This window comes from Dryobates pubescens, chromosome 24 (genome assembly GCF_014839835.1).
Source record: "Dryobates pubescens isolate bDryPub1 chromosome 24, bDryPub1.pri, whole genome shotgun sequence".
NCBI lineage: Eukaryota > Metazoa > Chordata > Aves > Piciformes > Picidae > Dryobates > Dryobates pubescens.
Window position 1 is genome coordinate 7353231 of NC_071635.1, and position 18508 is coordinate 7371738.

Here is an 18508-nt window from a genome sequence, read left to right on the forward strand (position 1 = left end):
AGGGTCTTCCTTAGGAACTTGGATTCTTACTGAACCTGTTCTCAGGGATCTCAATCGCAAGATGTCAGGAGAGACAACATCTTCCCCTAGAGCTCTGAAATAAAGAAGACAGCACTTTTAACCCTACATGCAAGTCACAGCTGAGTCAATTCCAAACGCAGCAACAAAGAGTAAAGCCGTGGGGTCTTACTCTCTGTTTCTGCATCGCTATTAATTAATCTAAAAAGCTGCCTTAAAGAGATCTGTTGCTACAAGGTACGATCAGCCATGTATAAAATAAACCCCAAACATAAACAGATGTGACAGTGGCCTCAGAACCACAGGAGCACCAATTCTCACATTTTCTCCTAAGGAGACCTGAATATACCGTATCATCTTTCCCGACAAGGCTTCATCCTCGAATATTCTCTTCACCCTCGTTTTCTGCACTGCTGGGTACATACTGGTGGGGTTTTGAAGTTTATTTCAGAGGGGAGAGCTGCCCTCGGCTCTCCGCACACTTCTTTGTTCGCGACTCGGCGGCAGCGGGGCGCCAGCAGCCTCCCGGGTCCCGGTGTAACACCGCCGCCGCCGCCTCGATGCCCTTGTCACCGCTCCCACCCCTCGGTGCTCCCACCGGGATACCCCACTCCGTGTGTGTCCCCCAGACAAACCCCTTCATCCCAGGCTAGGCTTTAACGCCACGCTCCAGCTTCCTTCAGCCGAGGCAGACACACAGAGACACGGCTCAAAAGTCACTTCGGCAGCGCCCGACCGTGTCTCAGAAAAAAACACCGAGTCAAGCGAGCAGCCGGGAAGCTCCCCCCTCCCCGCCCGCCCTTCATCTGCTCCTCACACCCCCGGCGCCGAGCACACCCGCCCTGTCCCCCGCTCCCCTCCCCCCGAGCACACACACACCCGGCTCCGCACAAAGATCCCGGGCACCCCGCCGCGGCACCCCGCTGCCAGCCCGCCGGCAGACAGCCCCTCCCTTCCCTCCCAACCCCGCGCACCGGTGTCAGTCCCCTGCCCAGCTCAGGCGGCAGGTATGGTACGGCGCAGCCCGCCCCGCCGCCAACCGCCGCCCCGCCGGGGACAGACGGACCGGCCGCCGCCGCCTCCCCAGCGGCCGGGCGAGGGGCCTCCCCACCGCTGCTCGCTCACCTCCGCCGCCCGCCCCAGCGGCTGCTGCTCCTCCAGGCTTTGGCGGCGGCGGCGCCGCGCCCCTTCCTCTTCCTCCAGGCCCCCGGGCTCCCGCCCTCCGGGCCGCCGCCGTGCCAGGGCCGCGGCCACCCCGGTCCGCGGCTGCTTCAGCCCCTTTGGTTACTCTCCTCGGCGCCTCCTTGACCCCCCTCCGCCCGGCCCCGCCCGCCGCCCCGCCCCGCCCCGCCCACTCCAGCGCCCGCCCCGCCCTCTGCCTCTCCAGCGCGTGCGGCGGCGAGGGCGGGGGCAGATGCTGCTCGACATCTGGGGCGAAGTAGTCCTAGGCGGAGGAAGACGCCGCCGCGGCCCCGCCGCCGCTCATTCGCCCGTTCACCGTCGCCTCGGGGCTTTGTCCCGGTCTCTGTCGGCCGCCTGCCCGTTTTTCCTCGGCGGGACCCTCCCGGCGCGGCCCTGCAGGGGGCGGCAGCGAGGCTCCCTCAGGGCAGGGCCACGGCTACCGCCCCGGGTGGTGCCGGTCCGCATGAAGCCGAGCGCGGAGCCTGCGTGCACGGCCCCTGCTGACCTGGCCCGGCCTTACCCGGCCGCCCTTCCAGAGCTGGGGAACTTGGCAGAGAAAGGTCCTGGTGTGGGAGAAAACAGTCCTTAAACCGGCCCCGGGACGCCTTGCTTGCGATCCCGGCTCCGGCACAGGCACAACGTGCGTGGGTCCTTCCTTCTGTGCAAGTCCTTACTTGATACCTTTTTAACCAGGCACAGCCTTGTTCACCCTTTTTTTTTGCCTTTCATTTTGCCCCGAACTGACTCAGTTTAGACAGAATTTGATTGCACAGAGGGAGGATTATTTAACCCCCTCAAGGTGATGCACAGAAGCAAAAAATTCCTGGAAGGCTTAGCCACAGGGCAGGGCACAGGCCGAGGGGCAGGGAGCAGTCCACACCCTTCCCTCACAGCGCATTAATAGAGCGATCCTGCGGCTCTACAGTTAGTGGATCTCTGCAGACCATTGTAAATGCGGTGTACCACTTGGGCCTGGACGCTAGCAGGAGGCCCCTGTGAAGCCCCCTCCACCCATGACAAGAGCCTCTGTTTTGGCTGCATGACAGCAAGCAAGGGGAGGGTTTTCATTAAAATTTCCTCCCCTTGGAGCTGCCAGGATTATTTGTGATAACACACTTCTCTATTAACTCTTTGATCAAGGTCTTTGTGATTACTAAACTGTGCCTTCATTTTAGCATGGCTCGGTGTGGTTTCGTACGCCAGGTTAATTAAAGTATTGTGCAGTACACACTGAATATATCCACATGATACAAGAGAGTGGTTTAGAGCCCTTCAAGGAGCGTCCTGGGCTTCCTTTGCAGGAGCAACATGAAAAATTAAATAAAATCAGTTGGTATACTGAAGAGCTTAGAAAAACGAGTCTGCCTGCTTCTGAAAACCAGTAGAACGAGTTTGAAGAACCTTTGGAAGCAGTGAATTACAAATTTGCAAAGCAAGGTGGGGGGGGGGGGTGGAGAAAGAGAAATAAGATTCAGTAGGAAGAAAAAACATTGTGTGGTGGTTGTAGTTTAGGCAGTTTTATTACATAGTATTACTTGGTTGGGTTTTTTTTCCAACCATGCACTTTAGGCAAATAGTCAGCTTGAGGCTTCCCCCCTCCCCTCACTGTACCATCCTTCCATCTTGAAACGTTGTGGAAACACAAGATTTCCAAAACTGATGCTAATAAAAGTTCCAAGAGGCTTTGAACTGTAAAGTCTTTTGTGTTTGTTTTATTTATTTTTTTTTCTTTTAACAGCCAAGGAATATAAATGGATAATAGTTGGAGTGATGGAACTGCAGATCTAGTCAGCTAAGCTGGCTTTAGACAAAACAGAGCTTGACAGGGGGAGAGAAAGTGCTTAAAAAGCTACAAGAAGGTGTTGAATCTGCAGTTATTTAAGATACATTAAACTGGTGATCAAGGAAAAGAAAAATACATGAATTGGACGATGGTTGTACCCAAGGGAAAGTGCAAAGGAAAACCCAATTCACATGGGGTGCTGTCAGCTTTCACAATATGCAATGGGAGTCTTTTGCAACAAGAGGAATAATGACACAGCTTGCTAAAATCAGAGATATTTAAATGTAATCATGACAGGGTTCTAGGTAGTAATAGTGAAAAATACTTAACTTTTCCACACTAATATAAAAATCTTACAGCTGGCAGCTTGTTTTTAGCATGGGACATAAAATAACTGCTCCTGCAAAACTAACTTCTGGGTGCTGTGTCTGAGCAAAGCTTCCCTTCAGGATATCACTTCTACAGCTAACCTCAGGAGTGTTAAGTACTCGTGGGAATGATAAGGGGAAGGAGGAAAGGGGAAGAGAACAGGGAGTAGAAGTAGGAAAAAAATGTGGCAGGCGTACAGTATCATTACCCCCTCATCACTGATAGGATAGTTAGTCCCTTACTCAAAAGAAGGCAGAATTTTGCAAGATCTGAAGTACCACCCGCACACTTCTTTTCCCCAAAAAATATATGGCCCAAAGGTGAAGATTGGCAGTGGCCTTGCAGTGACCCTCCTGAGTTAGTATTGGGAAGCAAAAGCATATAGACACTTTCGATGGCAAGCCCTAAAAAAAAACAAGTTCAAAGGATTAAAAAGATGGGATTGTCATGGAGAGGTGCAGCCGCTTAGGCTGGGATCTTTCATCAGCACACAAAAAACTTAAGACCCCGAAGTCAGCCTTCAAAAGCAAGGAAAGCGTTTTGTAATCAAGTTTATTTGCATAGTACCTCCTGTATGTAACATGACGGCTTTGATGACATCATCCCGGTGAATTATTATAGCTAAGGGTCAGATATTACAGATACAATTGTGCAATGTTGTAGTTAATGAGACGGTATCAGGATAAGAACCAAACCTGATTTTGTGGTTTTGTATAACTTAGTTTGACAGAGTTAGCAAACCAGCCATGATGTAATTGGATGCAACCTTGCAGCCTACAAGACTGACAGATAAGACCTAAGAGAGACACAAAAGATGAAACAGATTAAAATTTCCCATCAGAAAGAAACCCCCTCTATTTTTGTACTTCAGCTGTCTGAAGCTGTAGTAGCCTTCGTGCTTAGCCTGAGCCATGTTACAGCACCTGGTATTAAAATAGGATGGGAGTTCTGTGTCACACACAGTTTTAGGCACTGGTTTTATATTTAAATACTAGTTGAAACTAAGAAAATTCTGCTTTTTAGTAAAAAAGTGGCACAGAAAGTCATGACATGAACTGAAAACCCGGAAGGGAGCGGGTTAAAAAAACCTTGTTATGCTTTGGAAGTTATTTGCTGCATCCTTTTCAAAATAGAAGAGACCATTGTGTGGTGGTCGATCATTTTAACAGTTTCAGGATGATCTCGTTGGGAGATGAAAGGAGTCACTCCTGAAGGGCAGGAGAACGCAGTCGATTACAATGAGAAAGGCAGCATGAGCCTGATACTTAAAGTCATCAAAACTGGAACTGTCATCTGCATAAGTAAACTTTTGTTTGCTTTGTGTGTAGTTTGAAGTGCTGCTATCAGTTTGTCTCTTTTCTGTGCGGTGCATGACTCTGGATGAGCCGTGGGATGCACCGTTCCAGCCAGTTTGGAGCCAGCTCTGCGTGCGAAGGGAGGGGAGCTGCAAATCCTTGCAAGCTCGTCATGTCTTTGGTAAAGCTTTTGGTAGAGAATGATTCACGACCAAAAAAATAAATGTTTTGCAAGGGTGGGCCTGAGGCATAATTATCTACTTAAATGTTACTTATGATTACTTGAAGCAGTCATTTTAACTGCTTTCTTAAATTTAGGTTACTGATTTTCATGCATAATTATGTATTAATTAAGATGCTTTCATTCTCTTGACAGGTAAAATTAGCAAAGTCGATGGTAAATAGATAGTGTAGATTTTGTATAACATAAGAGCATTAAGAAGGAAAAAAAATAACTCCCAAGGAAATATTGAAAGTCTTACCACATGAAACATTTAGGCAGAGGCATTTCTCTGATACTGATGTTTCAGGTCCCAGTCCTAAAAATCTGTCTAGGGCGAGATGTACTTCCACTTTGGGCCTCTCAGTATCACGAGATGCTTCCACAAAACCATCTGGAAGTCCTATACATGGGCAGCCCACATTCATCCTGGAATGCACCACAATGTTTGTGGGCCCCTTTTAGCAGAGCTGCTGCTCCACTGGTTGTTTCTCATCCTGGGAATATGCCTGGGGTTGCTCTGTCCCAAACACAGAATGCTGTGCCTCTCTGTATTGACCTTCACGAGGCTGCTGTTGGGCCAGTTCTGAATTTCAACAACCTGCCTCTACTAAAGTTTGCTGCTTGCCATGCCTGACTTTCCCTGTGCAGTACAATGCCTTCTACGAGTTGCACTCCATGTTGTCATCTAGGCTAGCAATGAACATGCTGGAAAGCATCACCCCTCACTACTGATTTTGAAGCCTTATGCTAATGACTGGCTGCCACAGGGATGTCATGCCACTAGTTGCAATTCTTTGAACCAAGTTGTTCAGATAGTTTCCAGTTTGCAACCTGCTTGTTTGCCTGTTCCTCTGGATAATAATTCCTCAACAATTCCTCAAGTGAGAATGCTACAGGTGATGTCAAAAGTGTCACTATGGTCTGGTTAGATCCTGTCTACCACTTTGTGCTGATCAACCACAGAGTTAGGCATAGGCAGCTGTGCTGGTAAAGCCCAGTTTGCCCTACTACTTTGTCATGTGGTGGGAATGAACTCCAAGATGATGTACTTGCTGAGCTCCTCAGAAACTGAGGTGAGGCTGACCATCTAGTTCCCTGAGTCCTCCTGTAAAGAGGAACATAATGCCTCCCTCCTCCCCCCCCCCCGGGTTTTCAGGGACTTACCCTCATCATTGTGATTTTCAATAGATGAAGGCAATAGTGTTCTTTTACATAAGAATATAGCTAGGAAGTATAATAGTTCCTTTCATCTCCTTCCTCAAGCCTTCCTCATTACCCAGTAATTTGGGTCGGAGTACTATCTATCCCATCTATTGAAACTGGATCTCTGTGAACAAAGGACACAAGAATGACTGAGCCAAAGCAAAAATCAAACAAAAGATCCTGGATAGGATAATGTGGTGGCTGGAACACTTGCCCAGGAGAAGAGGGAGCTGTATTCTCATTCCCCCTGAAAAGGAAATTGTTCCCATTTCCAGGCTGACAGCATTAATTTCTAGGTCATTACAGAACTGCCACCACAACATATTCCAGTTGCACTGTGTTAGAAAAATGGTTACTGTGCTTTGAGTTAGAAAAGGCAATTATCTGCTCCTTGATAAAACCAGGGCCAACATCTATGCCCTCTTTCAAATAATAGTATCTGTACCTGTAGCCACAGAAGAGGGAAGGGAGGAGGAGGGCATTCACATGTCCTAATCCTTTCAGCAAATAGATGTGTGCATCCAGCACCCCAGCGATGGTGGATGGTCATGTTGGAGCTTAACAATGGAATCAAGGCAAACTCAAAAGACCTGTTGCCTGTGCCTGGAAAAGATCAGAGGTGATAAGAGAAGGCATGTGGGGAAAGGCACCCACACTGCCTGGTGTAAAGGAGCAGATCATCTGCGACCATGGCACAGGAGCTAAGAGGCAGGGCAGGTAGGACTGCCCGAGGTGGAGAACCAACAAGAAGGAATTCACCAAAGTACAGCCAACCTGAGCTGCCAGAAACAGAGCAAAACACAACAGCATGCTTTCATGCTTCTTTGACAAAACCCCAGGTATGTGCTTTCAAGAGCTGCTGCATATTTTTTAATCTATTTATCTATATCTATATATATATACACACACATACATACACACACAAAAGTACACATCTGCATAGAATTAGGAAGAGGTGACTCTCTAATTATTAATACTAAACCTCCAGTCATTATTAGATGTGGGTTTAGCTGACTGTCTGGAAAATTCATTGCAATTTTTAGTCAAGTTAAACAAGAAATTAAATCCCAAACCATTGCTTTTAGCATCTGAAAACTGTGTGTTGATGTAGTGCTCTGGAGTGCTATAGTCTGTCCAGCCTGTGTAGAATTGAATCATAGAAGAATAATAATAATAGAATAAACCAGGTTGGAAGAGACCTTCGAGATCATCGTGTCCAACCTATTATCCAACCCACCTAATCAACTAAACCATGCAACCAAGCATCCTATCAAGTCTTCTCCTGAACACCTCCAGGGATGGTGACTCCACCACCTCCCCGAGCAGCCCATTCCAATGGGCAATCACTCTCTCTGTGTAGAATTTCTTCCTAACCTCCAGCCTAAACCTCCCCTGGCGCAGCTTGAGACTGTGTCCTCTTGTTCTGGTGCTGGTTGCCTGGGAGAAGAGACCAACCTCCGCCTGCCTACAGCCTCCCTTCAGGTAGTTGTAGAGAGCATGTATGCAGGATCATGAATGTTCTTCAGCTTCCTCCTCCCTTGAAGTAACATGCTACCCACTCTTTGTGCAGTAAGAATTACAGTATAACATTACCATTCCGTTTAATGACAGTTGACAAAGCACAAGGCCAGTCAAAATTGAAGTATAATATTCTGGCAAGCAGGTGCTGCAGTTAATAACTAGGTCTGTTGGATGAAAGTGTTTGAGGAACTGGGAAGAATTTAGATGCCATTAAATGAGGACATGAAAATGTCTATTAGTGGAAAGGAGGAAAAAAAAAGGAATCTACTGCAGTAAGCCATAAAAGAGAAAACTAAATCAAGATAGTGACCTTTTGTGTGAGTTGAACTAGAAATATATTCAGTATCCATCTGAAACTGGGTATGAAAAAGAATCAGTTGCCTAGGAATATAATACTCCTATGAATAATACACTACATTAATAAAACATACTATAGGAACAAAATGCAACAAAACCAGAAGACTTCATACTGGCACAAGATTTTGTATAAACTCAGTGAGATCTAACACAATATTTATGTGAGAAATGAATCAGCTGTGTACAAATAGCTGATGTACATACGATCTACTCCTCCTGGAACCTCCCTCTCTTCCTCCTTTGTGTTACAAGCAGTGCCTGAATGCCTGCCCCGACCTGCTGTGGTCTTGAGCAACTCGTGTCACCTTACCTGCTTCTATTTCCCCATCAACACAACAGAAATAGTAAATATTTCCTATCTCCTTTTTATGCCTAGTCAAATAGTGAGCTGAAGCAAAATTTGCCGTAACACAAGGTAGCCACAAACTTGTTCTATGGCTCAGCTTGACTGATATGTCATTGAATTAGTGTAAACTATCCAGGAGAAACCATAAGCATACTTTTTGCTGTGTGCTCTTACAAACTTCTGCCTTAAGCCTGGCATAGCCCATAAGCTTTTCTACAAGAAGTCATGCTGGCATACAAGAAATAGTTGAACTCGTTTTCTCTCCATGCAGTTTACCTTTACTTCAAGACAGTTTCTTGTCATTTGTGACTTCATACATTTTAAACACTACACTTGTGCAGGCAAGCTGTCTGTCTGACAGAATCTCCCAGGTCAGTAAGCACTTGATGTTGCACTTCTGCTCTTCTTAATTTGTGAGTGCTCCATAAGTTATTATTTTAGAGGGGAGTGGAAATGGAAGAGTTGAATTTTGCTTGGCCTTTTAAGCAAACTTCACACAAACAGGGAGCAACCTGCTCCATGGGAAGCTGGGGAGGTAGTCTGCCATTCAGTACATCAGCTGCAAGACTATTGCATCAATCACATGCAAATTTGGTTTATCTGCAAGCTACAGTTTCCAGAGTTCTAAGCATTTTGGAAACTAATAAAACACAATCATGCACATCTTTGATTGAAATGGCAAATACAGATCCTCCTTTCTTACAAGGAGACTGAAGTAACACAAAGCATGTACAACTGGAGGAGCCAGGAGCAGGAAGGAGCAAGCTCAGAGCTATCTTACACTACCTTGCTGACAATGTTGGTCATAGAGCAGCTCTAGCCCTTGCCCTACCCAGGTTAAGACAGGGAAGAAAGAAGATGCTGAAGATGCTTTAACATCACCACACTGAAAACTCACTCCTGTTGCTCATAGAATTATTTTTATGCTTCCAAAGATCATAAATACAAATAAACAGTATAATAACATAATAAACAGTATAATCTTAAGCTTTATATTTGATTTCTTTCTTTTTTTTCTCCTTCCAGACTAAAGCTGTTAGGATGTTATAGACACTCAAACCCAGAAATTATTAGTAATCAACAGGGATAAAGATAGAAGAGACAGTTTTAAATCTGTTTCACTGCATCTGTGAAATCACTTCATTAGTCCTTTCTCAACATGTTTCAAAACAGAGAAAATGCATACTGAGATAGAATAGAATAGACCTTCGAGATCATCATGTCCAACCCATCACCCAACACCATCTAATCAACTAAACCATGGCACCAAGCACCCCATCAAGTCTCCTCCTAAACACCTCCAGAGATGGCAACTCCACCACCTCCCTAGGCAGCCCATTCCAATGGGCAATCACTCCCTCTATGAAGAATTTCTTCCTAACATCCAGTCTAAACCTCCCCTGGCACAGCTTGAGACTGTCTCCTCTTGTTGCATGGTTTACTTGATTAGGTGGGTTGGATAATAGGTTGGACGCTATGATCTCAAAGGTCTCTTCCAGCCTGGTCTATTCTATGCTATTCTGGTGCTGGTTGCCTGGGAGAAGAGACCAGCCCCCACCTGGCTACAACCTCCCTTCAGGTAGTTGTAGACAGCAATAAGGTTTGCCCTGAGCCTCCTCTTCTCCAGGCTAAGCAACCGCAGCTCCCTCAGCTTCTTCTCCTAGGGTTTGTGCTCCAAACCCCTCCCCAGCTTTGTTGCCCTTCTCTGGACACCTTCCAGCAAGTCAATATCTCTCCTAAACTGAGAGGCCCAGAACTGGACACAGGACTCAAGATGATGAGTTTTAGACCATGTTTTGGATATGTTTGCTCAGAATGACTGCAGAGCTTCTGGACCTAGAGGAGGAAGCTAAAATATATTCCTAGAAATGTCCTATTGGCCTTTGAAAATAAGACAAATCAATGTTGGTTGAAAAGCAGAGTTACATTTTGTGTGGCAGTGAGTTTGCTTTGATCATTCATGTCCTTTGATAAGCAGAATTTCCTGCAATTCCCCTAAATAAGAAATTCACTGCATTTTCCATCTTCCACGCTGTCTGAGCAGATTTAATTTAAAACTCCAGAATTCCCTTTTATAAAGGGAATAAGGAGGAGAGAATCAAATTGTTTCCCCATGCAACACAGCAATTCAGAAATCCTGGAAATGAAAAGGCTTATATCAAAGCAACTAACCTTTCCACATGCTATTTTCCAACATGACAAAACTGGTGGGGTATGGGCTAAAATTCAGTTTGCCATGCCATCATAATACTAAAACTAGATATTTTTTCCCCTGCTCTTACCAAACTCAGATGTCACTTGGCTTACAGTTTACAAGCTGAAGGTAACACAGAAGATACTTAGAAAGCACACAAAGTTGAACCAGAGCAGATACTGATTTGGGGTATTAAATGGTATTTGTAGAAATTCACAAACCCCACTGTTCTGCAAGGGGCAATGACTGCAGATGCTTGGCAGCAGTGTAGATGTATGTAAAGCTGCATTAAAGACTGCAATATGAAATAGAAGATTTGGGTAGCTGTCCTTCAGAGAAGCAACAGTCAGAGCAGAGTATTCTTTTCTGTGCCTGTGAAGCATGCAGCAAGCCACTGCAACCTGAACAGTAGTAGCAATACCAATAACAGCAACAGCCTCCACAGATGCCCTTTTGGATGGTAGTTGGCAAAAGGTTGTCCCAAATTGACAGATACAGATTTTTTTTCCAAAGTAATTTGGATTTCAGTGTCATTTGTTTTGGACCAGTCAGCACACTGGGAACTGTGAAAACAAACGTGATGATGCCTTTGAAGCAGCTCCTCAGCAGCGTTGAGTGGGATGATACAGTACTGAACATCTTACTGTGCACTGTTAACTATCTCCTGCTGTTCAACTTGCATTCCCAAATACCCTGCCTTTTCTGCATTGCATTAGCACATAGCAGAAATCCAAACTGAAGTCAAAAATCCAGGCCACATCTTTAAAGCTCAAAGGGTTTGGGTACAGGTTCTTTCCATGAGTGCCTCATTTTCATCAAGTCCTGTTAACACTCTCACGAAGCAGACAATGAAATTGAAACTTGTGAGAAGAGATAGAGATCTGCCTTAAGTAGCAGATGGTTTATGACTATGGAATACACTGCCCAAAAGGATTAAAGGATATTTAAATATAGATCAAGGCTCATATTATTTTAGCTTTCTCCTGGAAGCAATTTGCATGAAAATAAGTATTAAGGAAAATAATAATAAATAGAGTTGAGGTTAAAAGAGAAAAAAGGAAAAGCAAAGGGAAAAAAGAAAAACTGGTAGTCTTTGGTGAAAATGGTCTATCAAACTAACCAGATTGCCAGTCTGACCTATTTACCTCCTTATAGGTGAACTCCTGTGATCCTGAACCTGCAGGAAGACTGGAAAAAAGGCACAAAGTCCATTTTGTTGCATAGTCATGAGCAGCAGACAAAGGGCGGAAGATAAATTGTCTTTGCCGGCTCTGCTGAGTCTTAGCAAGAACACTCCAGTACCTTAGTGCTGGATATACTTAGAAACATTGAGAGATGGCACATAGGACCTTGAAGCTGAGGATTTAGCAGAAGGGAGAGGAAAAAAAATAATAATGGAAGGATTTAAATGGATTATGTGGGTGATGGGACTCAGGCAGAAGGAGGTGGAGATAACTTTAGCAGGTCCAGTAAATGAGAAGAGGTAGGGATGATAAATGGAGTCCTGAAGCCTCCACAGATTACATTATCTGGGTGGGAGGCAGGTGTGAATTACTGGTGAAGTGCAGGGACTAAAGGGATTTTTCTATTTGCCTGTGTTAAGATAAGTTCCCCTTTGTGTGACAGGGTCACAGTGGTGGAAATGCTTGGAGCCATATCTACCCATATACATACTGTCTAAAGACCGGGGAGTAATTCTCAATACAAAAAGAGAAGAAACCTTTGGTGTCTCACTAGAGATTCAGTGAAGTGAAGCAGAAGGACAGCAGGAAGATCAACCTTGGCATACATAGGAAAAAGTCATTAGTCACCATGCCAAAGACAATCTTGCTATAGTGGGAAGGACTGAAAGTAGTGTGAAGACGACTGAGGAAGCTGCCTGTAGAGCAGAGAGACACACTGCAAATGTTGCTAGAAATCAATTACATATTCATGGTGTCAACAGGTTTTCCATTTCATTGCCAAAACTTCTGTTTAAAAATACTTTTGCAACTATTTTCAAATCAATCTGTATTTCTCAAGTGGTAAGAATCGGTTTGGTGGCTCTGACTCCATTATGATATCTACCATGTCTTGCTACAGTTTTTAACATGAGCTTATTTGCTTCCCCTTTGACCACTAATCAAGAGGGTAATCACTGTTACCCTTACAGTAAATCAAAATCAACAGCTTAGAGCCAGGTTTATCAGAAGCTCTGTCAGAATTTGTCAGTAAAACAGAAAATAAAGTCAATGACTTTCTAATTAAGAATGACAAATTATGTCTCTATATTAAGCCACTATATTAACTCCCCATGTTAAGACTAATTAATGTCATTGCCACAATAGAGAAGGGGAAAAAAAAGGCAGTAATTGTTTCCCTCCTTTGACAAGCGCTCCAGATTGCAGAACTCACTGAAAGCCAAGTAGATATTTTCTGCTTTGCACATTAAGGAAAGTTTAACTGGCTGTTTTCAAGGAGTTTCAGACTCATTTGTAATTTTTTTCTTGCACTCTCTTCACAGCAGTAAACTCAGTGGAAGAGGATTAGGTGTTTTACTACTAATTCAGAGCCTTACAGCTGGAGGTAGTAGCATTCATGAGTATCAACTGCTTTATAATCCTATGGACAGAGACCAAAATCAGATGCAAGTGGTATAGAAGCATGGTGGTGACTGCAGTGGTTGTCCCAGCGCTGTCACCCAGTGAGACCCGACACTCTCATTCAGCAGAAATATTTTCAGCTATTTCATACATAGATTATCTTCCTGTTTAAGCCATGAGCCCTAACTGTGTGCATAGGTCGGGTGCGTTCTTGAGTGTTTAGAATAGAATTAACCAGGTTGGAAAAGACCTTTGAGATCAAGTCCAACCCATCACCCAACACTATCTAATCAACTAAACCATGCAACCAAGCACCCCATCCAGTCTCCTCCTAAACACCTTCAGTGATGGCGACTCCACCACCTTCCTGGGCAGCACATTCCAATGGCCAATCACTCTTTCTATAAAGAATTTCTTCCTAACATCCAGCCTGAACCTTCCCTGGCACAGCTTGAGACTGTGTCCTCTTGTTCTGGTGCTGGTTGCCTGGGAGAAGAGACCAACCCCCACCTGGCTACAACCTCCCTTCAGGCAGTTGTAGACAGCCATAAGGTCTCCCCTGAGCCTCCTCTTCTCCAGGCTAAACAATCCCAGCTCCCTCAGCCTCTCTTCATAGGGCTTGTGCTCGAGGCCTCTCCCCAGCCTCATTGCCCTTCCCTGGACATGTTCAAGTGTCTCAATGCCCTGCTTAAACTGAGGGGCCCTGAACTGGACACAGTACTCAAGGTGTGGCCTAACCACTGCTGAGTAGACAGAATGACTTCCCTGCTCCTGCTGGCCACACTATTTCTTTGGATGCATTCTCAGAGGGTTGCAACCACTAAATCCCCCACTAGCTCCTTAAGTAGCTAGCTTGGTTTTTCTGAACGCTCCTCGCAGTCCACCCACACCACGAAGAGTAATTCCCTCCACATGAAATCAAATTCTATTTAATCGGGAAATTTAATTATGCCACGGCAATGGGTAATTTTTTGAATGCCATAGATTAGATGGATTAATCAGATGCTCAGGAGGTAGGCGGCTGATATTGAAAAGGCAAAATTTGTTTGCGCTGCATGTACAGACAATTCCGAGACTGCCAGCCAAATCAGAAAGGAGAGATTTGCATTGGGACTTGTCATGAGAAGTAGATCAGTAGAAGCTGTGCAGTTCAAAACAAAAGAAACCAAGAACCAATCACCATTCTAAGCCAGGCAGAAGAGCACGAGAACAGTGTGGATTTTTAATATGCAGCATCAATGATCTCCAAGGTCTTTTCCAACCTGATTAATTCTATTCTATCACCAGATGCTTACTGACCGCTTCAGTATTGTCTCACCATAAAGGTAGAACAATTAGTTGGGGAGTCCAGCTTTCTGAGGAGCATTATTAAATTCTATGAGAATTGCAATCAGCTCAGGAAATCAGACTTCTAAATACACTGAAGCCACTGCCTGTTTCTATAGGCAGCATCTGGGAGAAAGGAGCACAAGGGGAGTTAAGACAACACCACGCAAGTATTTTAGGAACCTCCATCCAGCTTTTCCTGAGTTTATGTCTGAACTAGAACTGTTTCCAGTTCCACAGTAAGGCAAGACCTCAACATGAAAGCAGTCCCTGCCCTGGAAACAGCATGCAGCCAGGGTAGGAGGTGGCCCAAACTGCTGCAAGGAGAGCACAGCGACAGCAGCCTTACGAGACAGAGGCAGAGGAGTGTGTATGTGTGTATATAATTATATTCATGTTCTGATTATATAGCCAGATGACTCAAACACATGTTGCTGCTGTTCCTAGGAGCATAGAAAATTTAGACCACACCAGTCACCACCCAAAAAAAAAAGAAGAAAAAGAAATGTAATGGCTGTCATCACGCTGGTTTGTAAGCAAGACACATTGTCACCTTTAGGAAAATCCACTTCATTAAGAAAAACATCACTGTGACATTTTCATTTAATCTTAACAACTGGATGATTATTAATTACAGTAGCTGCAGAAGCAAAATCCCAGGGAGGCTGGAATCTCAGTCATGTTCTTTACAGTTGCCAGGGACTTTTGGATTACTCTACCCGGAAACAACCATCGTGACTATAGAAATTCTGCCACAGCCACTGAAAATGCTTCTGTCAGGCTGAAAAGCAAGAATTATGAGCAGCATTTCCATGTAAAAAAAAAGTCATGTCCTGAGAATTCAGCTTAGTCAAATGACACCCTGAAGTTGTCAATATATTGAACATACACACCAAGTAATATTGTTCAGCGTTGGACTAAATCCTGACAAGTTAATCACTGTCAGGTAGTGATAGGACAAGGGGGAATGGAATGAAGCTGGAGGTGGGGAGATTCAGACTGGATGTGAGGAAGTAGTTCTTCACCATGAGAGTGGTGAAGCCCTGGAATGGGTTGTCCAGGGAGGTGGTAGAGGCCCCATCCCTGGAGGTGTTTAAGACCAGGCTGGATGAGGCTCTGGCCAGCCTGATGTAGTGCAAGGCGTCCCTGCCCATGGCAGGGAGGGGTTGGAACTAGGTGATTCTTGTGGTCCCTTCCAACCCTGACTGATTCTATATATAGTTCTCATTGTCAGCGAGTTACAAACTTGTACTACTAAGAGCATCTATGCCAATTTAAATCTGCTTTCTCCTATTTAAGCTTTTTGGTACTTCAAATATTTAAGTTAGTGAAATAAAACTAAATTTTGCTTGAGTCACTTTAGGGTTGTTTGAAGTGTACTCATTGCAATTAGAACATCTCCCTTGTTAGGAAGTTGAGGGAGAAAAACTGAAATTGTCCACCACCTAATACAACTTTTTAATGGTTTGGTTTTTCAGACTTACAGGATACCTTGAAAGGAAGAAGGGATTCTGATGCATTTCACACTTGTCAATATTTACACTTATTATTGGTTGTGTTCTTTCTGATGATTAAGCAGATTGTATATTTAGAGGAGGAGTGGAAACAAAGGGGATGGTGGGATGGTGTAACTCCCAAGTACTGAATTAATGAGACAGATTGCAGAAGACAAGGGTAAAAGGGGATGAAAAATGGATTAAGCTACACTAACCATGCTCAGCATGATGGTCTGAAAATGCAAAAAGAGATACCATAAATGCCATTTTTAAAATGAAGTTTTCGCATTAAAATTGACATTTTGAGACCTCTTTGTGGTGTTAATTGTGAAGAATGGCAGCATGAGCCTGAAGTAACCTTCAGCTAACTTTCAAGCTTCCATTTAAGTATTTTAGATAGGCTGCTGAAACATAGCTCTTCTCTTTAGTCCTTACTGAGTTGTCCCTCTGAATAAGTACTCTCACAGAGTCCTATTGAACTACCAGGGTCTTTAAAGCTGTGCATGAGACTCATGCATAAGGTTTTGGACCTGGCTGCCTACCATGAAGAGCTCTGCACATATTTGCCTGTGGAGTAACATCTAGGATTTGGGACTATATATATGTGCATTTCTGCCAGAGGAAGCTATGTGCAGGCAGATATTTAATGCATGCCTGTCTACCAAAAACAACTCTCCATGAGAAGTAAGGTGACCTGTGAAAGGGTACCTATACTGAGGATACTATGGATGACTTAAACACCTTTTACATTTTGATCCTTGAAGCCAAACTGGTTTTATTTTTGGTATTTAGTATATGCAACTATTCAGATTTGTACATACTAAGTATGCTCATAGATAAAATACTATGAATCTTTATTGAAATGCAGAACCCTTTAAAACTTCACTTAATATCAGATTTGTTCTGTTATGGTCTATTAACAATACAAATAGGAAGACTTTACAGGCTGCTTGGCAAAGAGCAAAAGAGTATGAACCAGCAAATCTTTGGTTAAGAATGAGGGCCCATTAACATACCCACATCAGCACTGGGAAATTGAGAAACATTTAGGAACCAGCAGTCAGTGAGCACCAGGACTCCTTTGTTAAATAGATACTGGTAAGCAGGAAATGCTATTAGTGTGCACCCCAGTAAGGCATCAAGGGCAAGGGCATCTTTGAAAGCCATGGGGCTGTAACTGCTGTTAGGGGTCTAGGCAAGCATTTTGAGGAGTTATACAGAAGCCAAAGACAGGAATCTCTGGGGCTTGTGGTCACAAAATGACAAGCAAGTCGGCTACAAGGGTGTCTGGGCAAAAGCAGCACGCAAAAGCTGTTTGCATTCCAAGGGTCTTTGTAGTCAAAAAATTGAGAGAGGAGAAAAATTAGGCAGCCTTGATAAGGAAATGTGAAGTCTATACTAAAGGACATGAATAGATTTGTAAAGCTTTGTTCTAAAGGTGAAAAGAATCATGGTTAATAATAGTAAGAAGCGGAATCCTGGAATAGGGAAATTTAATTACAACACCAATTATACACTCTGTAAAGAGTTCTGGGACATGGAAGACAGTACAGCAATAAAAAGGAGGACAGTGTAGGCTTTAATTAAACACAGAACATGGAACTGGCCTTCTAAATCAATCATTATTTCTAGGAGGCAAGGAAGGATAAGTGCAGAGCTGTGTAAATGTGTGAACAGAATTTTGGGTAACAGCCCTGCAGATTTCTCTGAGGAAAATACTTTGACAGAAGCTGAGTGGGCCTGCTTCTCCTTATGTTGAACCCAAAGGCAACACACCAAAAAAAAATAAAATTAAAATTACTTCATGGTATCCAAGAAAAATCTAAAAGAGCTCTTGATGTGTAAGGCTCAGAGTTTATTTTTTCCCCAGGTCTGGAGTTGAGGTATTGGAAAGAAAACAGAGACTAATGGTCTGATTCAGATAAAACTTCAACACTACTTTTGGCAATTCAGAACAGTTTTCTTCCCATGTAAAGACTAATTCTCTTGCTCTAGTTACACACTTAACCACAATTAAGGCATTGATTCAGCTCTTCATGCAGTTTAAACGTGTCTACATCTATAAACATTCGCAGGAACATGCTTACTCGACTCTAGCCAAGCGTAGTCCACTGCCTTTCGTGATAAGTGGTCTGAAATGGCAGTTTGCCAGAAGAAAGTATGCTTCCTGTATGCAAAATTCACATCTGAACAGAGTTCTCAGTGATAAACTGTCACTGAGTCTTTTCAGGTGAGTTGATAAAAGCATTTATTTTTAAACTATGAAACAACAAGTTCTCAGTGATGACATTTGAAAGTGCCTGGCGTTTGAGTGGCAGGAACACAGTGAAGGTTTGTTATTTGCTAGTCAGCTCTTGGCATCTCACTGGTTTGTGGAGTAATATTCTATTCAGTATTTTTTGTGAACCTTGTCCTAATACAATGTGACAACACCACCATCAGAAGTAGCCAGTGGCCCATGACTTGAGGACATCAACCATGACAGGAACAGACTTTGGACTACGAAGCAGATGAGACTAAGACAAGACAAAATAGTTCTAGTGATGACAGCAGGAGACTAGGCAGATCTTAGCAGATAAACACATCCTTCAATCTTTCAGAAGGTAAGCTCTA